Below are 20,716 nucleotides of genomic sequence, written 5' to 3'. Positions count from 1 at the left end.
TCTGAGCCACCAGGGAAGCCCATAAATTTATATATGTGACTGCCCACAGCAAACAGAGTCTTGAATGAAATATACTTCTGAACCTTCTGAATTATCCATTAGATAACTGAATTTTAAAATGTACTGTATTATAGATTGCTAAAAAGTTGCTTGCTTTCTTTTTATGTTTATTTTTATATTAGGAAAAAAAGACTTTAAATAGCAGTTTATATTTGTGACAAAAATATGGCCATTCTCTGTGTCAAACTTTACGTTATGCCACAAACATATTTTTATAATAATTATGTGAAGACCCACGGAGACAAGCTACCTTCTTTCTCCAAGAGCACACCTCCTCCCACATGGTCTGAGAATAGTGTGGGGATAATGTTTCATTGCCAGTAAATAAACCCGTCTTCTGGATCTTTTCTTACATCCTAAGTAAAATTAAATGTAGCATTTTCAGCCTGGTTTCTAAATGTTGTGTCTGCCAGTCGGCAGCTTGTCACCTTGAGCAGACTTAACCAATTAGTTCAGTTCTCTGGTTCCTGGCTAGACTTGAATCGCAGGAAGCTTTCACAGCATCTCTGCGGAAGTTTAAAAAGTGGCCTTTATGGTGAATAAGTAGCGTCTAGGCTCTGGGAATTTGTTTTGTGAAAAACCAGGAGCACCTGGGCTGATTTTTATAGAAGACATAATATTTCCAGGCTTTTCTCTGAGCGCCGTTCATCGTGCGCACCTCTGTTTCCCGATGAGTAATGTAGTTTCCCCTTCTTTTTCAGCTAGAGAAAGAGCATACATGACATCATGATAGCAAAGCAATATCTAAGGCAGAATTCCCCAGATTTTAAACTGCAACTGCTCACACTGACAATTACTAAGTGATGGCATTTCAAAATGAACAGATCTGAATCCTACAGGATTTTTCTTCTATCCAGAAGGATGTGAAGACTCCTCAGGGGATATAGAGGCACATGAGGCCCAGTGTTTCCTCCCAGGAAAATAACAATATAGATATAAACTTTAGAGTTTATCTTTAATAACAATCTAACTGCATGCTATTTTCTGAGATACATCTGAAGTAGTTAGAATAAAAAACTAGTAAGAGATAGAGAATTATCACAAGCAAGATAGGAAAGCAGAATGGCAATACCATTCTTGAAGAATTCAAAGCAGAAAGTGTTAAACAAAGTAATACTTTAGGAAAGCTCAAAAAATTAATATTTGCCCTCTAAACAAGATAGCTTTGTGACACAAAAATATGTTATGAACACAATGAAATATAGACAAAGACTATTGATAAGATTCTTTGAAACAACTTTATCAATGTTTGAAAATTAAATGAGCTAACATTAAAGAGGTATAATGACTCAAGTAATTTAAGTAATTTTGAGATATGTAGATATCCTTGAGAGATATATATGCTGCTGCTGCTAAGTCGCTTCAGTCGTGTCCGACTCTGTGCGACCCCTGAGACGTCAGCCCACCAGGCTCCCCCGTCTCTGGGATTCTCCAGGCAAGAACACTGGAGTGGGTTGCCGTTTCCTTCTCCAATGCATGAAGCTGAAAAGTGAAAGTGAAGTCGCTCAGTCGCGTCTGACTCTTCACGACCCCATGGACTGCAGCCTACCAGGCTCCTCCATACATGGGATTTTCCAGGCAAGAGTACTGGAGTGGGGTATATGTGTATATATATATGTGTTATATATAATTGTCTTTGGATATGTGGCTGCTTCTCATACCTAATATATTTAAGTATATTTTGTGTTATATTTATACATCATATAAAATTATATTTTATATATTATATAAAAATTATATTATATTATAGGTATCTATACCTTTTTTCTAAATAAAAAAGCTTACATGAGATAAAAAATCAATCAATTCCAAAATTCAGATATTATATGTTTTTGCTTTAAACACCTTAAAAATGACTGACTGTAAAGTATTAAAAACTTTAAATATTGATAGCTTTTGGCACTCATAAAAATTATCATGCCAAGTAACTCTTATATAATGGAAAAAGAAATGGCAACCCACTCCAGTATTCTTGCCTGGAAAATTCCATGGACAGAGGAGTCTGGTGGACTACAGTCCGTGGGGTCACAGAGAGTCAGACACGAGTGAGCGACTGCGCACAACTCTAACATGAAGACATAATTGAAGAGATATTTAGTGTTCATGTGCAGGGGTTCAGGAGCATTTTATGTTTTAAATGTGTCAATACTACCTAAATCTAGACTTAGTGTTGCTCAGACAAACTGCTTCCTAAATGAATATAAACTGTTTCTAAAATCTATATAGAAGTAAAGGGCCAAGGATAGTCAAACCTTACCAGTAAAAGAAAATAAAATAGGGAATCAGATTGAAATCTTAGTATAAAATGGAAATATTACTGTGTGTAGGTCATTCTGGGATAAGTAATTGTCAATAGAAGAAAGTGGAGGATTATTAAAAAGACCCCTGCTTCTGAGAAATTTTGCTTTATGACAGATGTGAGATGGTAGAATTTTGGGCAAAGGAATGACTGTTATCTAAGTGGACTTAGAAAACGCTGGTTTCTGGACCAAACAGCAATAAAACGATAATACGTCAAAGACTGTCAGATTTCATTGTATACAGATTAAGAACTTTAGCTTGTGAAAATATGTTTAGTGAAAAGACAGAACACAAACTGGCGTTAGATATTTGCAATATATGTAAACAATAAAATATTAATTTTCAAATATATAACTCTTACAGGACAATCAGTAGACAAGTGAACAAAATTGAAACAGTATTTAGGCATGAACAGGTATTTTTCAGGAAAAGTAATACAAATGCCTAAAAGAGGTGTGAAGATGTGTAATAATCACAAAATTACAAATCAAGATAGCTATACGATGCTATTTTAGATTCATTCATTAGGTAGAAGTTAAGTCTGACTCTACTGAGTTTCACATGTGATGTGCCTCAGGGGGTCAATTATGCTGGTAGAGAATAAATTGTGTAGTAAGTATGGGAAACAATTTGACTTTGTCTTGTAAAGTTAACTTTTGTTTCCCCTATAATCCAATAATTTAACTCCTAAGTATTTACATTGTAAAGGAGACAGGGATCAAGACAATCCCCAAGAAAAAGAAATGCAAAAAAGCAAATTTGCTGTCTGAAGAGGACTTACAAATAGCTGTGAAAAGAAGGGAAGCAAAAAAGCAAAGGAAAAAAGGAAAGATATACCCATTTAAATGCAGAGTTCCAAAGAATAGCAAGGAGAGATAAGAAAGCCTTATCAGTGATCAATGCAAAGAAATAGAGGAAAACAATAGAATGGGAAAGACTAGAGATCTCTTCAAGAAAATTGGAGATACCAAAGGAAAAAGCAAGAGAGTTCCAGAAAAACATCTATTTCTGCTTTATTGACTATGCCAAAGCCTTTGACTGTGTGGATCACAATAAACTGTGGAAAATTCTGAAAGAGATGGGAATACCAGACCTCCTGACCTGCCTCTTGAGAAACCTGTATGCAGGTTAGGAAGCAACAGTTAGAACTGGACATGGAACAACTGGTTCAAAACAGGAAAAGGAATTCGTCAAGGCTGTATATTGTCACCCTGCTTATTTGACTTCTATGCAGAGTACATCATGAGAAACGCTGGGCTGGAAGAAGCACAAGCTGGAATCAAGATTGCCAGGAGAAATATCAATAACCTCAGATACGCAGATGTCTTTGCTTCTGCTGCTAAGTCACTTCAGTCATGTCTGACTCTGTGCGACCCACTAGACGGCAGCCCACCAGGCTCTTCTGTCCCTGGGATTCTCCAGACAAGAACACTAGAGTGAGTTGCCATTTCCTTCTCCAGTGCATGAAAGTGAAAAGTGAAAAGTGAAAGTGAAGTTGCTCAGTCGTGTCCTACTCTTAGAGACCGCATGGACTGCAGCCTCCCAGGCTCCTCCATCCATGGGATTCTCCAGGCAAGAGTACTGGAGTGGGTTGCCAGTTACTACTCCAAGAGTTACCACTCTGAGGGTTGCTTGTGGACTGGGAAGCCTGGTGTGCTGCAGTCCTTGGGGTCACAAAGAGACATGACTGAGCAACTGAACTAACTCCAGGGGATCATCCTGACCCAGGGATTGAACCTATATCTCTTGCATTGACAGGCAGATTCTTTTCCACTGTATGACCTGGGAACCTCTCCCCCCTCAAAAAAAAAAAAAACTCTGAAACATCATAAATGCTTTAAATAGATGAATTCGATAGATAAATAAAAAAATAATGGTAAATAGATAAATAAATTTTACGACAATCACAAAATGGATATTATGCATCAGGAAAATTAAATGAATTACAGCTGTATGCCATAACATAGATAATTTTGATATGATAGTAACGAGGTGGAAAAATGACATGCAGTATGATGACCTTTATATAAAATTCAAAAAAGGAAATGTAAACTGATATTTTTCATATGCAAAAAGACTTTCTAGTAACAGTGGATGTGAAAAGATTGTTAATATAAGAAATATGACTAGAAAAATAAAAATGAAAGTTAATGAAGTGCTTAGTTGAGCAAAGGGTGTGTGGTCAGATTAACAGTGTATTCACTTTTGATTAAAGAATAAATGAACACATTCTCCCTGAAAAACAATTTATTACTATCTAAAGACATTTTAAAACCTTTTCTTGAAGTGGTGATTCTTAGAATCAGTTCCTAGAAATAATCAGTGTACAAAGTTTTATAGGTAAAGATATCCATCACATTATGATTGACAGTAAAAATTAGAAATAAATGAAATGTAAACTATTATGATCAATAAATTATAGTGTATACATAAAATGGATGTTAAGCAATCATTAAAATGATGTTTTCAAATTTTAGAATAATCATTTAATTATTTTATACAAACTAATATATATATAATAAAATTATTTTAAAAATCAAGCAGAAGAATCAAGAAAAAGAACATACTATATCATCATCCACAAATTAGACCTTGGGCAAGTATCATTCCTAGTTTGTGTTTCTCTCTCTCTCTTCACATACATATGCACATATATGTGTATATATCTTATATTTATTTACATAAAATAAATGAGTGCTTATATTTTATATGTGTATATTATACACAGGGAGATCCCCTGAGTTTATTAATTTACAGGAATATCTTTCTATTGCCACTGTATATGTGCGTGCTAAAGTGCTCAGTTGTGTTCGATTCTTTGTGATCCCACGGACCATAGCCTGCCAGGCTCTTCTGTCCATGGGATTCTCTAGGTAAGAATACTGGAGTGGGTTGCCATGCCCTTCTCCAGGGGATCTTCCCAACTCAGGGATCGAACCTGCACCTCTTACATCTCCTGCAGTGGCAAGTAAGTTCTTTACCACTAGTGACACCTGCATTGTTTTGGAAATACAGAAAAAAAAACCATCTCAATTGTATAAGTAAAGAAATAATTATTTGCATTTTGCCATATACAGTTATGTTTTTTTAAGTTCTCATGTAATATGCAATCAACTGGTAGAACCTTGTTTATGAAGTCTATTAAATGTATGGTATAAAGAAAGGTTAAATACAGTAATGTGCAAATGTGAAAATTTTTGAGGGCCAGAGGATGGTTTAACCTTAAATGAGTTTCATAAAATCAAAATTTATTCCGTTTTATGTCTAGCACTCACTGCATAGGAAGTAAATTCTCTTTGCCCGCCTTCATTTTCCGAGTCTCCATGCTTGAAGAGAGCGGTGTGTTAGTATCCTGCAGCACTCGTTTTGCTAACCCACTATGACTTCTGGTTCCCAATGACCAGGCCCATTTCAAACCCAGTGCTGGATCTGGCAGAATATTGCCACCATTTTAACAAGCTCCAAAAATGAAACAAAGATATGAGTAGCATCTCTTTTCACCTTCTTAAAGAAAAGATTGTATTCATATATACCTGAATCATCCCAAATAACTATAGGGCTCTGAAACACAAGAGCCATTTATCACATTTGGTTTCCTTCACTTCAACAAATGGAAAACGGGACACTTTAAGGATTTCCCCAGAAATTTAGAGGGTTAAAGTTTCAGTATTCAAAAGTGAAGTTACTCATTTAAGATTGAAAGTTTGCTGACAGTAAGTTCGGGAGTCATGATGGCCTCAAAAATGGAGTTTGATCACAGACTATTGGCTTGTGGAATAACTACAGTAAGAAAGATTGGGCTTTTGAGTCTGTGTTCCAGTGTGAGGTATATTATATATAACACACTACTCTTCGCATTAGGAGGTGAGAGGTGTATATCTTGACTTAATTGGAAATATCCTTCTCCCCTGGAAGAGATGATTCACAAAGCCCAACTTGGGCAAGGACGTTCACAATTCAAAATACAAAGCAGACTAGTGCAGTCATGGGAACAATAAGGAACTGAATGGACTGCAGGCACATCTCTTCAGTTCATTGCAAACGGAGTTAGGCCTGGACTATTTCATTTTGGATTGTTTTTTGCAACCTCATAATCTCTTTAATGGCAGTAATTTGTTAATAAAACAGTGGTAATGAAACAGAAGTATCTGTTTACAGCAGTGCCCATGTATTTCTTGTGCTTAAGCCTGCTTTCATTATTTACAGGGAAAGGTACACATTGGCTCTGGCATACATCAGTGATAGAAAACCACTTTATAGGAGGATAGGAAAGGACATCACCAGTAGAGTATAATGTGTGTCTGCAATCATTATTTCCCCCTTTGGAGTGTTTTTTCAACCTTAAAGCAATAGATCTTGAAGCAAGCTAAAAGCTGCAGTACAAATATAGTTCATCTTTAGTCCTTTAAACGATATTTCTTTGACCTGAATGGGCTCTCTGATCAGCAGTTACCTCTTCAGTCTTTCTCATTTCTTGACTTGGGAACCTACACTCTAGTCTGAACCAATAGTAATTCTAGAAACAAAATTATATTTCAAAGATACTTGAATTTTATTTTTTTCTTCTGTTTCATGTCTATTGATAGCACAGTAGGTTTGTGTCTATAATCTGTATAAAATACTAAGGATTCTTGACAAAACATCAAGAAAACAATCACAATTCTCCAAATCTAAAATACCAATAATGAAAAATTCAATTCATTGAAAATAAGTAATATAATAATTGATACTCTACAGAGAAAGACCAGCTTTTTTTTCAGTTTTGGAAATTTTATTTTAGTTAAATTTAATAAATAAATTCAAATATAATATTTTTAAAGACATTATTTAAAATATATTTTGCATTTGAGAAATTTTTCTCAGTATGACAGCACAGAATACTGTATGAGAAGAAAGGCTATCTAAAATGCAGTTCTCTAAGTCTACTGTAAGCAAAAATCCCTTTATAATACAGTTTATGTTGTAGTACTCTGTCATATCTTTCATAAAAATCTGAATTCTTTGAAAATTGGTAGACAGTTACAACAGAAGGTTATAAAAGCTTTATCTATTATGTCAAAACATGTTCTATTAATTAATAATGGATTGGCAAGAGAAGTCTTCTCATTTTAATGATTCCAAAATCATGGATTTTCTGTATCATAGGACTTGCCTAAAATGCCAATCTGTATATGTCATTTCGCCGTATATCAACCATGATCCAATTCCCAACTACACTCCACTGCATGGCCGGTGGCACAGCATAACCCTTTTTAGTCAGCTTCCTCATATATAAAAAAGAACAATGACAATTCCTGCCATAGATGGAATTTATTCCTAAAGAAGATCTTGCATCAGAACACAAAGTGGAAATAGAGGAAATGTTTGTTTAACATTAGCTTATCAGTGATATATTTCAAGGAAGTAGTGAAGTCATCATTTACAGTGGTATTTATTGGGCTGTATATTCATGGCTTGAAACTGAGATTAAGGGATGGGGGATTTTATGTGCCTATTAAAATTATTTTCCTGCGACTAATTCTATAAGATTGTAAAACAAACTGTGAAATAATTCATGAAAACTATGAAGTCAGGGTACTTTGGAGAAATTGTTCTGTTCATAAATGTTGCTCCTTTCCAGTCACCAGCCTTACGATGCCACAGGCAGGCACAGACACAGAACTATACCCACCGGAAGGGAGGAGGCATGTGTCTATGGAAGAAAACTGGGATGTTCTTATAACCTCCTGCAGAATCTGCCAAATGCACGTGAGTGGTTTCACCTCTTCAGATCATCTCCTGCGGCTAAGCGCTGAGAGAAAGATCAGCTACCTAATTTTCCAGGCTTGGTGCAAGTCGAAAATGTAGGACCTCTTTCTTCGAATAGCGGGAAACAAATGCTAAACAAGGTATGTCAAATAAAATCCCTTTCTTCTGTGCTGCTTCTACCTCTTTCACAACCTGAACTATATATATATTTTTTAAATTTACTATGTAGTGGCCTGCCCTTTGGGCATGGGGATTTCTGGCGGGCTAGTGCAGACGTTCACAGGCCCCTCAGAGGCCTCTGCTCTGTTTGACAAGTGTGCAAGTGTGCAAGGCCCGCCCCCTGCCCAGTGCCCACCTCCTGCCAGACACCAGACCAACACTCTGACTCTCATAGTGAACCAGGGGGTCAAGCAGGCTCAAACCACGGAGGACAGACAGCCTCTGGGGTCGCTGTGACCTCTGCCCCCGGAAGTATCAGCTGCCTGGATTGCGGGGGCGGGGGGTGGATAGTGAGAGGTTGGGGGCGGGGGTTGGTGGAAAAGACCGGCCCCTGTGTGTCTCCTGCGGGTTGTGCCAAGGAGAGGGACAATCACCCCTTGATCTCACCAGGACCAACCTTCACCTTCTGGGCACTGGTGACCAGCCCAGGCTGGCAGTGCAGGGCGGAGCCTGCGCGGCTCAGAGAGGGAGAAGGGGTTTGAGTTTCTAAGTCTCCGGGGGGGCTCCCTTGCAAATCCCACGTTCAAAGCTAAAATTCTTCAGAATTGCAAAGAAGTGACTGAAGATGCCGGAGAAGGAAATGGCAACCCATTCCAGTGCTCTTGCCTGGAAAATCCCATGGATGGAGGAGTCTGGTGGGCTGCAGTCCATGGGGTCGCTAAAGAGTCAGGCACGACTGAGCGACTTCACTTTCACTTTTCACTTTCATGCACTGGAAAAGGAAATGGCAACCCACTCCAGTGTTCTTGTCTGGAGAATCCCCAGGACGGGCGAGCCTGGTGGGCTGCCGTCTATGGGGTCGCACAGAGTCAGACACAGCTGAAGCGACTTAGCAGCAGCAGCGGCAGCAGACCGAAGATGCCTTAAACCCCAGGTGCGGGCGCGGGGCGCCTGCAGAGTTTCTGCCGCTGCTCTGGTTGCGGGCGTGTGAGGACAACCCTGGCCCAGAAGAGGCACAAGGTATGGAACCCGTACTCCCGGGCTTCTGAGCAGATCGCTCCCGATGTAAAAGACGTGCCTTCCCGAAGCATCAAGAAATGTTGAAATAGTGGTATTTCAATTAAAATTATTTATGAATCAAGATCCAAGCAGCATCCTCTGAGTGAGGGTCCTGTGGAGTAAGACCGTCTCTGGAGCTGTTGCCTGGCCCGCCCACGACCTGGCTTCCCAGCCAGTCTAACTGCCTTGGGGACCTCCCCACAGTGGGGGTTATGTTTATTACCGAACTGATCCTCCTGCCTGCCTCTCCCACTGCCTTCCTTGACTAGGGTCACTAAATGTTTTTCCTCCTGTTTCAATAGCTTCTATTAGGATTCTCTGTGTGATTTAATTAAACAAGGTGCTCCCTGGAATTCAGAGGCAAAGTCAGAAAACACTTTCTGAAATGGAAACAGGAAAACCGTGAAATATGTGAAATTAGGTGGAAAGATCTCAAGGCTGCTGTTTCTATTACTTTTCTCTTTAGAGAAATCTGCTTATTCTCTCCCCCCTCCCTGCCTCAGCTTTATCCCGAGAGTGAGGATAGGAATGCGTCTTCCACTCTTGACCAAAAGGCCTCCTCCTTGCCTGCTCTTGCCTGCTCAGGACACTGCTTTGTCCTACCCACTCGAGACAACTCTTGCCATATAGTCTTTTGAGAATTTGGCGACCAACTCAGGGTCCTGTCATTACTTCAGGTCTCTCAGGTGATCCTGGGAAACTCAAGGGCTGTTTGCGTGATGAATCCAGCTCCAGGGCCATTTGATTTTCAAGGTGAAAGCACCGTATCTCTTCCGAGGCCACCCACACCTGAGGTTATCAGTGCAGCTAGTCTTCATGACAGCTCTTCCAGATTTGGAGATCCACTGCTCCCATCATACCCAGCGTTTCTTTAGGTATCTCACCAGCTTGCTCTCCTAACATTTGCTCTTCCACACCCATCACAACTTGCAGAGCCTTGCCTTCCCCCGCTCCTGAAGCTTCTAGGGCCCTACTGTGGTGCCCTTTTTTTTCATTTTGCACTCTCAAATCCTTGGGCTCTCACCTAATTCGTACTGTGTTTTTGTTGTTGTTTTCAATACAGCCACTTGGCAAAATTTCAACTTTGATTCCACTCACATCCTCCTCCTCTGGTTCTGTGCCTTGTAAGTGACATAATGAAGGAGGGAAAATCTTGAGTTTTGCTTCAAATCTATGGTTTCAAGTCTTCATTTGAGCCAGACCTTCCTTGTCCTCCAGAGTTTAGTGTTTGTAGCCATAGCCAGCTTTTGTACCCATTCCCTGGGTGTGCACTCACTTTTTTGCCCCTTTCCTCCCGTACTGGAGTCTATCTAAGTACACCCAGCAAACGACTTTCCTACTTCACAGAAAAGCTGGAAGCGGAACATTTCCACAGATTTACTTCCTCTTCCTCTCAAACGATAAAGATATATGTATCTCTGCTAACTCCACTCCTCTACATTCTGACTCTGTGCATGAACAGAAGGGTTACCTGGTCTCTCTTTGGGAAATATGCTTCTCTTAATCATCTCTTCTTTCTTATCTTTAGAAGCATCTTACTGTTTGTCTCTTTTCCTCCAACATATAAAAAATTGCTAATTTTTCCCACTGTGTGTGTGAAAGTGAAAGTGAAATCGCTCAGTCGTGTCCAACTCTTTGTCGACCCCATGTACCAGAGCCCCATGGGATTCTCCAGGCAAGAGTACTGGAGTAGGTTGCCATTTCCTTCTCCAGGGGATCTTCCCAACCCAGGGATCGAACCCAGGTCTCCCACCTTGCAGGCAGCCCTTTACCCTCTGAGCCACCAGGGAAGATATATATATATATATATATATAAAATATATGTGTTATATATAAAACAAAAATTATTTTTCCCATATCATTTTACTTTATCTCTATTTCACAGTTAACGTTTTTGAAAGACTATTCTATATTGGCTGTCACAGGTGCTCACATCTCATTTATAACCAAACATTCACCCCCAATTCGTTTCTAAACATCCTGGGGACACCAAAGATATTCTAAAGACACTTTATTCTCTTATCCAGTCTAACTTACGTGAAGTGATTGGTATCACTGATTATCCCTGCCTTCTTGATTCTACCTTGCACACGTGCTAATTCACATAAACATTCGCTATTTACCCTTCTCTTTTAAACAATTTTCTTCTTCCTTCTGTGACTGCTACTGCTTTGTCCCTTTCATAGGCTTCTCTCTCTCTCTCTCTCTTTTTTTTTTTTCTGTTTCAATTTGGGAGAAATTGGGACACATTTTTTTCCTATAATTTCTAGGTGAAATTATCCAAACATATGAGTTTTGGGCTCCTGCTTCTGACTAAAATGGAAAAAGAAAGATGGAGTTTGTCCTCCTGCCTAAACAACTAAAAAAATATGAATAGGTCTATGAAACTTTTATTTTCTTAACACTGCAGATCAAGCAATCAAAGCCAGCGAACCACGAGAGACAGGAAATAAGTGAAATGAGACTGATTGTCCCTGTTTAGTGCTTCAGGGACTTTCTAGGTCATAGTTCAGTAAAGTGGGCAACCAGGAGGGATTCAGCAGACTCACTGGGATGAAGGAGCAGTGCTGAGAAGAGAGGACAGAGGAACCAAGGACATCTGCAGAGGCCCTCTAGTCTTCAGCAGAGTAATGACGGGCAGAATTTTTGAGGGAGCTATTTGAGGCAGGAAAAAGATCACCCTAAAGGGTTAGAAGAAACAGTATCTAGAGCTCACATATGGCTGGGGAGAGTACCTGTTCCCCACTTTTAATGAACAGCTACATAATATGTGTGACATTTAATACAGTTCTCAGAATGCCTTTCTTAGTATTGGGGAATTATTATCCCAAAAGTAAATGCTGCTTTGGTCCCACTTAACAAGTCTTAAGAGGAAGACTGAAAGGCTCTAACCATATACAAGTAAGTTAACTGTGTCCCAGAGTAAAGCTCAAGAATAAATATAGTAACACAAAAATATCTACTACTCAGCAAGGTAAAATGTACCATGTATAGCATATCATAAAAAATGTAAGGCATCTTATGAAGCAGAAAGATATGACCTATAAAGGGAAGAAAATCCATTAAATCAAAACTAACCTGGAAGTGATGCAGATATTAGAATTAACAGGTGACATAGATGTTAACTGTATTCCATGTATTGTAATAGATGGAAGAGAGATTGATAATGTTGTGTAGTTAAATGGAAGATTTAAAAGACCCAAAACAAACTTACAGAAATAAAAACTACAGTGTCTGAGAAAGAAAATCACTGAAAGAAGTTAATTGATTCTGTATTACAGAGGATAATATTAGTAAATTTAGCTATAAAAACTCTGCCAAAAAAAGAAAAAACTAGGGAAAAATAAAACTAAAAACAGAAACATATACACCTGCAGGTTGACTCTTCAAGTGGCCCGTTATATCTATAACTAGAGTTCCCAAAAGAGATTAAGAAACAGAAAATTCATTTTTGGAAATTATCACCAAAAAGGTTCCTAACATGATGAAAATTATTAACTCACAAATCCTAGGAGCTTAGTAAGTCCCAAACACAGACATGTTACTTTCAACTTCCAGATATTTGTGGCTATCAACTAGGAAAGACATATCTCCCAGATTAACTCCTTTTTTATATAATCAACCTATTAGACAGCCTTAACTGGATGTCCTATATATATGGATACCTTACAGGAAACATGGCTAACTGTTCACCTATTTGTGAACCAGTTTTTACTGAGGTACTTATATGTTCCCAACAATGCAACAGAGATCAAAATTAGACAATGGAAAAGAAACTGCCTTTGGACTTTAAGAGTCCATATAAAACATACATATGTATATATACACACACACACAAAATATTTAAAATACAATATGTTAAGTTTCATTACGGTGATGACTAAAAGATGAAAATACCATGGATCAATTCAGTTCAGTTCAGTTTAGTTGCTCAGTCATGTCCGACTCTCTGTGACCCCATGGACTGCAGCATGCCAGGCCTCCCTGTTTATCACCAACTCCGGGAGTTCACTCAAACCCATGTTCATTGAGTCCGTAATGCCATCCAACCATCTCATCCTCTGTCATCCCTTTCTCCTCCTGCTCTCAATCTTTCCCAGCATTAGGGTCTTTTCCAGTGAGTCAGCTCTTCACATCAGGTGGTCAAAGTATTGGAGTCTCAGCTTCAAAATTAGTTCTTAGAAAGAACACCCAGGACTAATCTCCTTTAGGATGGACTGATTGGAGAAACCAAATGTGACCGAGAAGGTCAGCTTAAAATGTACTGTTATTTCACTTAAATGCTGAAAGTGGTACCTTGACACTTTTAATTGAGGTATTTTATAACAATGCAGCTACCACTGCCTGGCAGGTAGGAGGCCTCACGACTCCAGTGCAACCCTGGTGGCCTCTCCACCAGAGGATGCTCCTCCTCTGCCCAGAGATCTCCCTGCTCAGATAAACAGATGACACCACCCTAATGGCAGAAAGCGAAGAACTAAAGAGCCTCTTGATGGAAGTGAAAGAGGAGAGTGAAAAAGCTGGCTTAAAGCTCAACATTCAGAAAACTAAGATCATGGCATCTGGTCCCATCACTTCATGGCAAATAGATGGGGAAACAGTGGAAACAGTGGCTGACTTTATTTTTCTGGGCTCCAAAATCACTGCAGATGATTTTAAAATTAAAAGCCATGAAATTAAAAGACGCTTGCTCCTTGGGAGGAAAGTTATGACCAACCTAGACAGCATATTAAAAAGCAGAGAAATTACTTTGCCAACAAAGGCCCATCTAGTCAAAGCTATGGTTTTTCCAGTAGTCATGTATGGATGTGAGAGTTGGACTATAAAGAAAGGGGAGCACCAAAGAATTGATGCTTTTGAACTGTGGTGTTGGAGAAGACTCTTGAGAGTCCCTTGGACTTCAAGGAGATCCAACCAGTCCATCCTAAAGGAGATCAGTCCTGGGTGTTCATTGGAAGGACTGATGTTGAAGCTGAAACTCCAATACTTTGGCCACTTTGGCAAGGAGATCCAACCAGTCCATCCTAAAGGAGATCAGTCCTGGGTGTTCATTGGAAGGACTGATGTTGAAACTGAAACTCCAATACTTTGGCCACATGATGTGAAAAGCTGACTCACTGGAAAAGCTGACTCATTTTTCACCCTGATGCTGGGAAAGATTGAAGGCAGGAGGAGAAGGGGATGACAGAGGATGAGATGGTTGGATGACATCACAGACTTGATGGACATGAGTTTGAGTAAACTCCGGGAGTTGGTGATGGACAGGGAGGTCTGGCGTGCTGCAGGCCATGGGGTTGCAAAGAGTTGGACATGACTGAGCAACTGAACTGAACTGAACTGAAGCCTGTGGCTCTTTGCTTTGCAATATTCCATGTTGCAGCCATTTTTCAAAACCACAGCTTCTAAATTCTTCGAAGAATTTGAAGAATTCCATTATAGGTTTTATTGCAATGTATATTCTTGTTACTTGCAGTTACTGTGGACAGTTCCAACAGTCTCTAGAGATAACTTTCATGCAGATGCCCGTGGGATGGCTATAAAGACAGGCGAGCCCCTCACACTGCCCCCACCTGGAGCCCTCCTCCCGGCAGGCCACGGCACCGCAGCCCTGGCTGCTGTCTGTGAGTCTCTTGTGTCCAGATCCCAACTGGTTTTACTCACAGGGCCCCCAAAATCTTGACTGCCCCACATGTGCTAGTTGCTGCCATGCACATCTTTGCTCATAAACCTGCTCCATTGTTCCATAGGACTTCATTCACAAACGCAGGTCCTAAGATAAACTTATTAAGAATGTCAAGAAGGTGACATGAGGGCATTAAGCCAAATTTGAGGGGGGGGTCCCCTTTTGAGACAGGACTCTGTGGGAGGGCGAGGTTGCGTGACTGTGAGACAGTTGTAATCCCAGAAGTGGTTCGGGCTTAGGTGCCCTTTGATCCAGAGGTTCGTAGTGTCAGGGTCTCGTTTTCCTTTCCTGGAATTTCCTCTGTCTTTTCATTCTGTATGTCTTGGTCCTTATGTATTCGCTCCATCCTTTGACTGGTTTCCTACATGAAAGCAAAACAGCTACAGGCATTCCAGGTCTTTTATCCATATAATGCACACCATATAGCAAGAGATTTCACTAGTTAGTCAAGCGTGGGTTCCGTGTTCATGTGCTCATGTGTTTGGCTCCCCGATGGGCTTAGTCTAGCTCATGTGTTCCCCAACTAGTAAGGTTTTCTGGAACCATGTGGCTCCTAGCATGGAAACTGAGGACTATTAGGAAAGCAGAAATTGCTGATATGAATGGAATCACAAATGTCCACTACAGAATATTTCTTGATTTAATGACTGACTGAAAGATTGAAGTACTTCATCCTGGGGAAAGATTGGTAAATATGCCTTGTTTCCAAAATGTTAACTGAAGTTGTAACTAATACCATATAAACTGATGTCTAGATAATTATAATATGATAATTGTTAAAAGAATATTGTGATGAGAAAAAAGTTTTGTTAAGAGATACTGCCTACTTAAGAGATACTGAAAAAGAAGTTGTCTCAAGGCTTCCAATGACTAAGACTGATTATATTCTTGGTAAATGTGTCTCTGAAGATATAAAAGATAAAACACTAACCTGATGGAACTATCTTTAAAGCAATAGCAATTATCCCTTTTTCTGTGATTAACGAGCAGCTTCTCTTATGTAATTTGGCTTTTGTGATGAACCTACACACCAGGAGGATGTACACAAATGTATGGTAGCTACTAAGAAATTATCAATTGAGCTTAAATAAATCTTTACAAAAATTTTTTATGCGTTACATTTCCCAAGAAATTTAATATCATTCAAGAGTTGAACAACCTAAAAAAAAAAAAGAATAAATTTAAAACAAGGAAACCACAAACAATACCTTGGTGATGTTGTCAACTTATGTATCTGAGGATTTGACCCTTGGTAAGTCCATACATTTGTTTGTCTGTTAATTAATTATAATTAATTTAGATCACAATTACTGGGCACTCTAATGTTCTCAGCTTTGTGCTGAGATGCAAAGATAAACCTAATGTGGTGGACTGGACCTTCAATAATCAGCCTCAAATATCTTCTGTTTTTTAAATGATCTTAACCAAACCTAGCCATTTTCCCAGATTCCTATCCTTCACTGCTGCTGCTGCTGCTAAGTCGCTTCAGTTGTGTCCAACTCTGTGTGACCCCATAGACGGCAGCCCACCAGGCTCCCCCGTCCCTGGGATTCTCCAGGCAAGAATACTGGAGCTCCCCCATCCCTGGGATTCTCCAGGCAAGAACACTGGAGTGGGTTGCCATTTCCTTCTCCAATGCATGAAAGTGAAAAGTGAAAGTGAAGTCGCTCAGTCGTGTCCAACTCTTCGAGACCCCATGGACTGCAGCCCACCAGGCTCCTCCGTCCATGGGATTTTCCAGGCAAGAGTACTGGAGTTGGGTGCCATTGCCTTCTCCATCCTTCACCACTGAATTGCAAATATTCCATTGCGTAAGCTTGGCTATGGTTGTATATAATCATTGATTTTAACTGGGAAATAGTACTGAAAGTGTTGCCTAGTTCAAACTCATATTGCTCACCTTTTGGCAGGTCAATCAATCAAGAGACAGGGTGCTGGGGCAGGGAATAGCAACTTTATTCAAAAAGCCAGCAAGTCCAGAAGATGATGAACTTGTGTCCCAAAGAATCATCTTGCTCCATTCTGGACACCAGTTTCTTTTATAAAGAGAGGGAAGTAAGAAGCTAAAGTAAAAAAGGAGATAAACTATCACAAATATTTCCTGGGTCCAGCCAGACTCTGAAGGGGATGTTTCCTGTGAGCTTAAAGGAAGATATTGTAGCTTAAAGCTCAGCATGGGAGGCAGGGTTCCCAGAGACGGGCCATTATATATGTTATAAGCTGAGGCATATCCCTTTAATGATTTATTAACTTAGCAAAAACAATAGAATACAAAGGTTACTGTAAAAGAAACAGATCCAATATGGAGTCACATTTGTTCTTTTCTGTTACTAAAGTACGTAATTTAACAAGTATGTAATAATTTAAAAATTTTAATAAAAATTATTAATAATTTAAAAAGTATGTACTATAGTACAGTATTTTTATATTTATCTAGAACTTTTAAGTTAAATAGGAAAACAGACATGGGGTGAAGAAAAATTTACACATTTGATTTATTAAATAATGCAACATATAATTTGGTGAATTTAAAAGGCATTTATTTTTTGCTATGATAGCCACTGAATTTCACTTTGGTGGGGGCTTAGTTACTCTCATAAAATAATGATTAAAGAAGGCTGTTTCTCCTCTTCAAATCATTCTTATTATGTGTATTCAATTTGCAAGACTAGCATTTACTGCTGTTTGAATCTGGCAAGTAGCCACTATTTTTAATTGAAATGGTATTTTGCAAAATAAAGAGCATGAAGTTATGTAAGGAAGTGGTGTTGATGTGTTAACAGGAGTGAGCTATAAGGAATGACAGTTACATATTTTAGCATGTAAAAATATTTTCCAAATTAGCAGTTAGTGAAATTTCTGTGACTGTCACACCATGTTCATCTATTTCTTGGGTAAACAGGGCATTTATAAAGATGTTTAAAAAAAAAAAATCACCAGTGCATCATAAGGTAGTATCACAGGCACTTGGTTTAAGTAGAACACAGAGCTCGTGCTTAACCAAGTTAAGCGGGCCTTCGGAATTAGATTGACCTGAACGACCCCATCTTGGACACCTTATAGAGCTGAGAGACCTTGATTAAGTATCATAAACACTATGAAGCTTCCATTCTCTCATTTCTAAAAAACTCAAAAGTAGTTTTACATTATAAGTTTTACATTATAAGTATGTGAAGATTACATAAGAGATAATGTCTAAAACACTTTTACCCATGCCTGGCATGTAGGTGTTCAGTAAATGGTACCTGTTATTTTTCTATTTGCTTATTGGAAGCATGTAGATAGAAATGTGTAGAAAACTGATAATTTTTATGGAGATGTTTTATATTCAACTGAAGTAGTATTTATTAATATATATTAATATTCAAATCTAGTAATAGTCTTTACTCAATTTGCTTCACGTAGATTCTCCTTCTGTTCAATTTTGTTCTGAATTTATTTAAAATGAATCCAAATTCAGTATTAAATTTTGCCAAGCCTGTGATGCTTACCCTCACTTCTGTAATTTAAGTAAAGGTTTTGGTGCTTTTTGCCAAAACAATGACTATACCAAAAAAAAAAAAAAAAAAAGATTGTTTATTTGGATTACATAATCAAAGTAACCAGAGTCAATTAATTATTGACTTATTAATTAATCCATTTATTTTTTCAACAGTTAGTTTTATCCTATGAGTACTACAAGGCAAGGATAATTTTAGGGACTAGAGGGTATAATCTGTCTAGTGAAATAATTTTCAGTCATTTTCACCTGGCCTTCCTTAGAATCAATAGGGAATATTTATAAATACTTATACCTGGGATAAGAGATTCTGATTTAATTAATTTGTGTGACACTCAAATGTTTTAAAAACCTTCCCACGGCAATTCTAATACATAGCTGTGCTTGAGAACCATGTATTTAAAGCAGTGGTTCTCAATTTTGTGAAAAATTATAATATTCACCTGGGAGTTTTTATTTTTAATTAATAGAATTTAAATTTTATTGATATACAATATATAAACATAAAAATGTTTATATAAAACATAAAAATGTACTAATCTTAAATGCACAGCTCAGTGATTTTTTATTTACATATCTCTGCATAGTAACTTCAATCATTATATTTTCTCTAGTCCAAAATGTTCCCTGTGACACTTGCCTTTTTTTTTTAATTGAAGTACAGTCGATTTACAATATTCTGTTAGTTTCAAATGTACAACATAATGATTCAATACTTTGATAGATTATAGTCAATATATAGTCAATATATACTATAGATATATAGTATAATCATAGTTATTACAAAACAATGGCTGTATCTCCCCATGCTGCATACTATATTTCTGTTGCTTATTTATTTACACACAGTTGTTAGTGTTTCTTAATCTCCCACTCCACTTGCCCCTCCTTCCTTCCCTCTTCCCGTTGGTAACCACTGTTTTGTTCTCTATATCTTTGAGTCTGTTTCTGTTTTGTTATATGCATTTGTTTATTTTTTAGATTACACAAGTAAGTGATAACAAAGTGTTTTTCTTTCTCTGTCTGACTTATTTCACTAAAAGCATAATACCCACTAGGTCCGTCCACAGTGTTGCAAACGGAAGAATTTCTTTTATTTAATGGCTGAGTAATATTCCATTATGTGTGTCTGTGTGTGTTTATAGCACATCTTCTTTATCCATTCATCTGTCAATAGACACCTGGGTGACTTTCATATTTTAGCTACTATAAATAATGTGACTATGAACATTAGAGTGTATATATCTTTTTAAATAAGTGTTTATATTTTTTCCAGATATATAGTCAGGAGTGGAATTGCTGGATTATACGGTAGTTCTAATTTTAGCTTTTTAAGGAAACTTCATGCTATTTTCTGTAGTGGCTGGACTAATTTACAGTCCCACAAACTGTGCACTGGGATTCCCATTTCTCCACATCCTCATCAGATTTGTTATTTGTAAACCTTTAGATGATCACCATTTTGATAGATGTGAGTTGAAATCTCACTGTGGTTTTGATTTGCATTTCTCTGATGATCAGTGATGTTGAACATCTTCATGTACCTGTTGGCCATCTGTGTATCTTCTTTGGAAAAACATCTATTCAGGTCTTCTGCCCATTTTTAATTGGGTTGCTTGTTTTTTATTGATACTGAGTTGTATGAACCATTTATATATTTTGGATGTTAATCTCTTAGAGTACGTGTGTGAGTGTATGTGTGTGTGTGTGTGTGTTAGTGGCTCAGTCGTGTCCAACTCTTTGGACTCCGTGGACTGTAGCCCACCAGGCTCCTCTGTCCAAGGAGTTCTCCAGGCAAGAATACTGGAGTGGTTGCCATTCCCTTTGCCAGGGGATCTTCCTGACCCAGGGACTGAACCTGGGTCTTCTGCACTGCAGGCATATTCTTAACCATCTGAGCAACCTGGGAAGCCCCTTATTAGCCATATCTTTTGCACATTTTTTCCTCCATTCGTAGGTTGTCTCTTGTCTTTTTGCTTTGTCAGTGGTTTTCTTTGTTGTGCCAAAGCTTGTTTAAGTTTAATTAGATTCTATTAATTTATTTTTCCTTTTGATTCTTTTGCCCTGGAAGACAGATCTCAAAAAATATTGCTACAATATATGTCAAATAGTGTTCTGCTTATGCTCTCTCCTAGGAGTTTTATGGTTTCAGGTTTTCCACTTTGGTCTTTAATCCATTTTGAGTTTATTTTTGTAAATAGAATGAA

At 38.3% G+C, this 20,716-nt stretch overlaps 1 long non-coding RNA gene across 1 annotated transcript in view; it reads left to right on the top strand.

Annotated features, from left to right (window-relative positions):
• The window catches only part of LOC113894956, a 255,105-nt gene that overhangs the window by 151,822 nt on the left and 82,567 nt on the right, over positions 1–20,716 (top strand). The window contains exon 3 of the long non-coding RNA XR_003511713.1: positions 7,982–8,249. This is a non-coding gene — a long non-coding RNA (uncharacterized LOC113894956). The remainder of the gene's footprint in view (positions 1–7,981; positions 8,250–20,716) is intronic.

Source organism: Bos indicus x Bos taurus, chromosome 7 (assembly GCF_003369695.1).
Source record: "Bos indicus x Bos taurus breed Angus x Brahman F1 hybrid chromosome 7, Bos_hybrid_MaternalHap_v2.0, whole genome shotgun sequence".
In the NCBI taxonomy this organism is placed as follows: Eukaryota; Metazoa; Chordata; class Mammalia; order Artiodactyla; family Bovidae; genus Bos; species Bos indicus x Bos taurus.
This window is presented reverse-complemented; position numbering and strand designations above follow the sequence as displayed.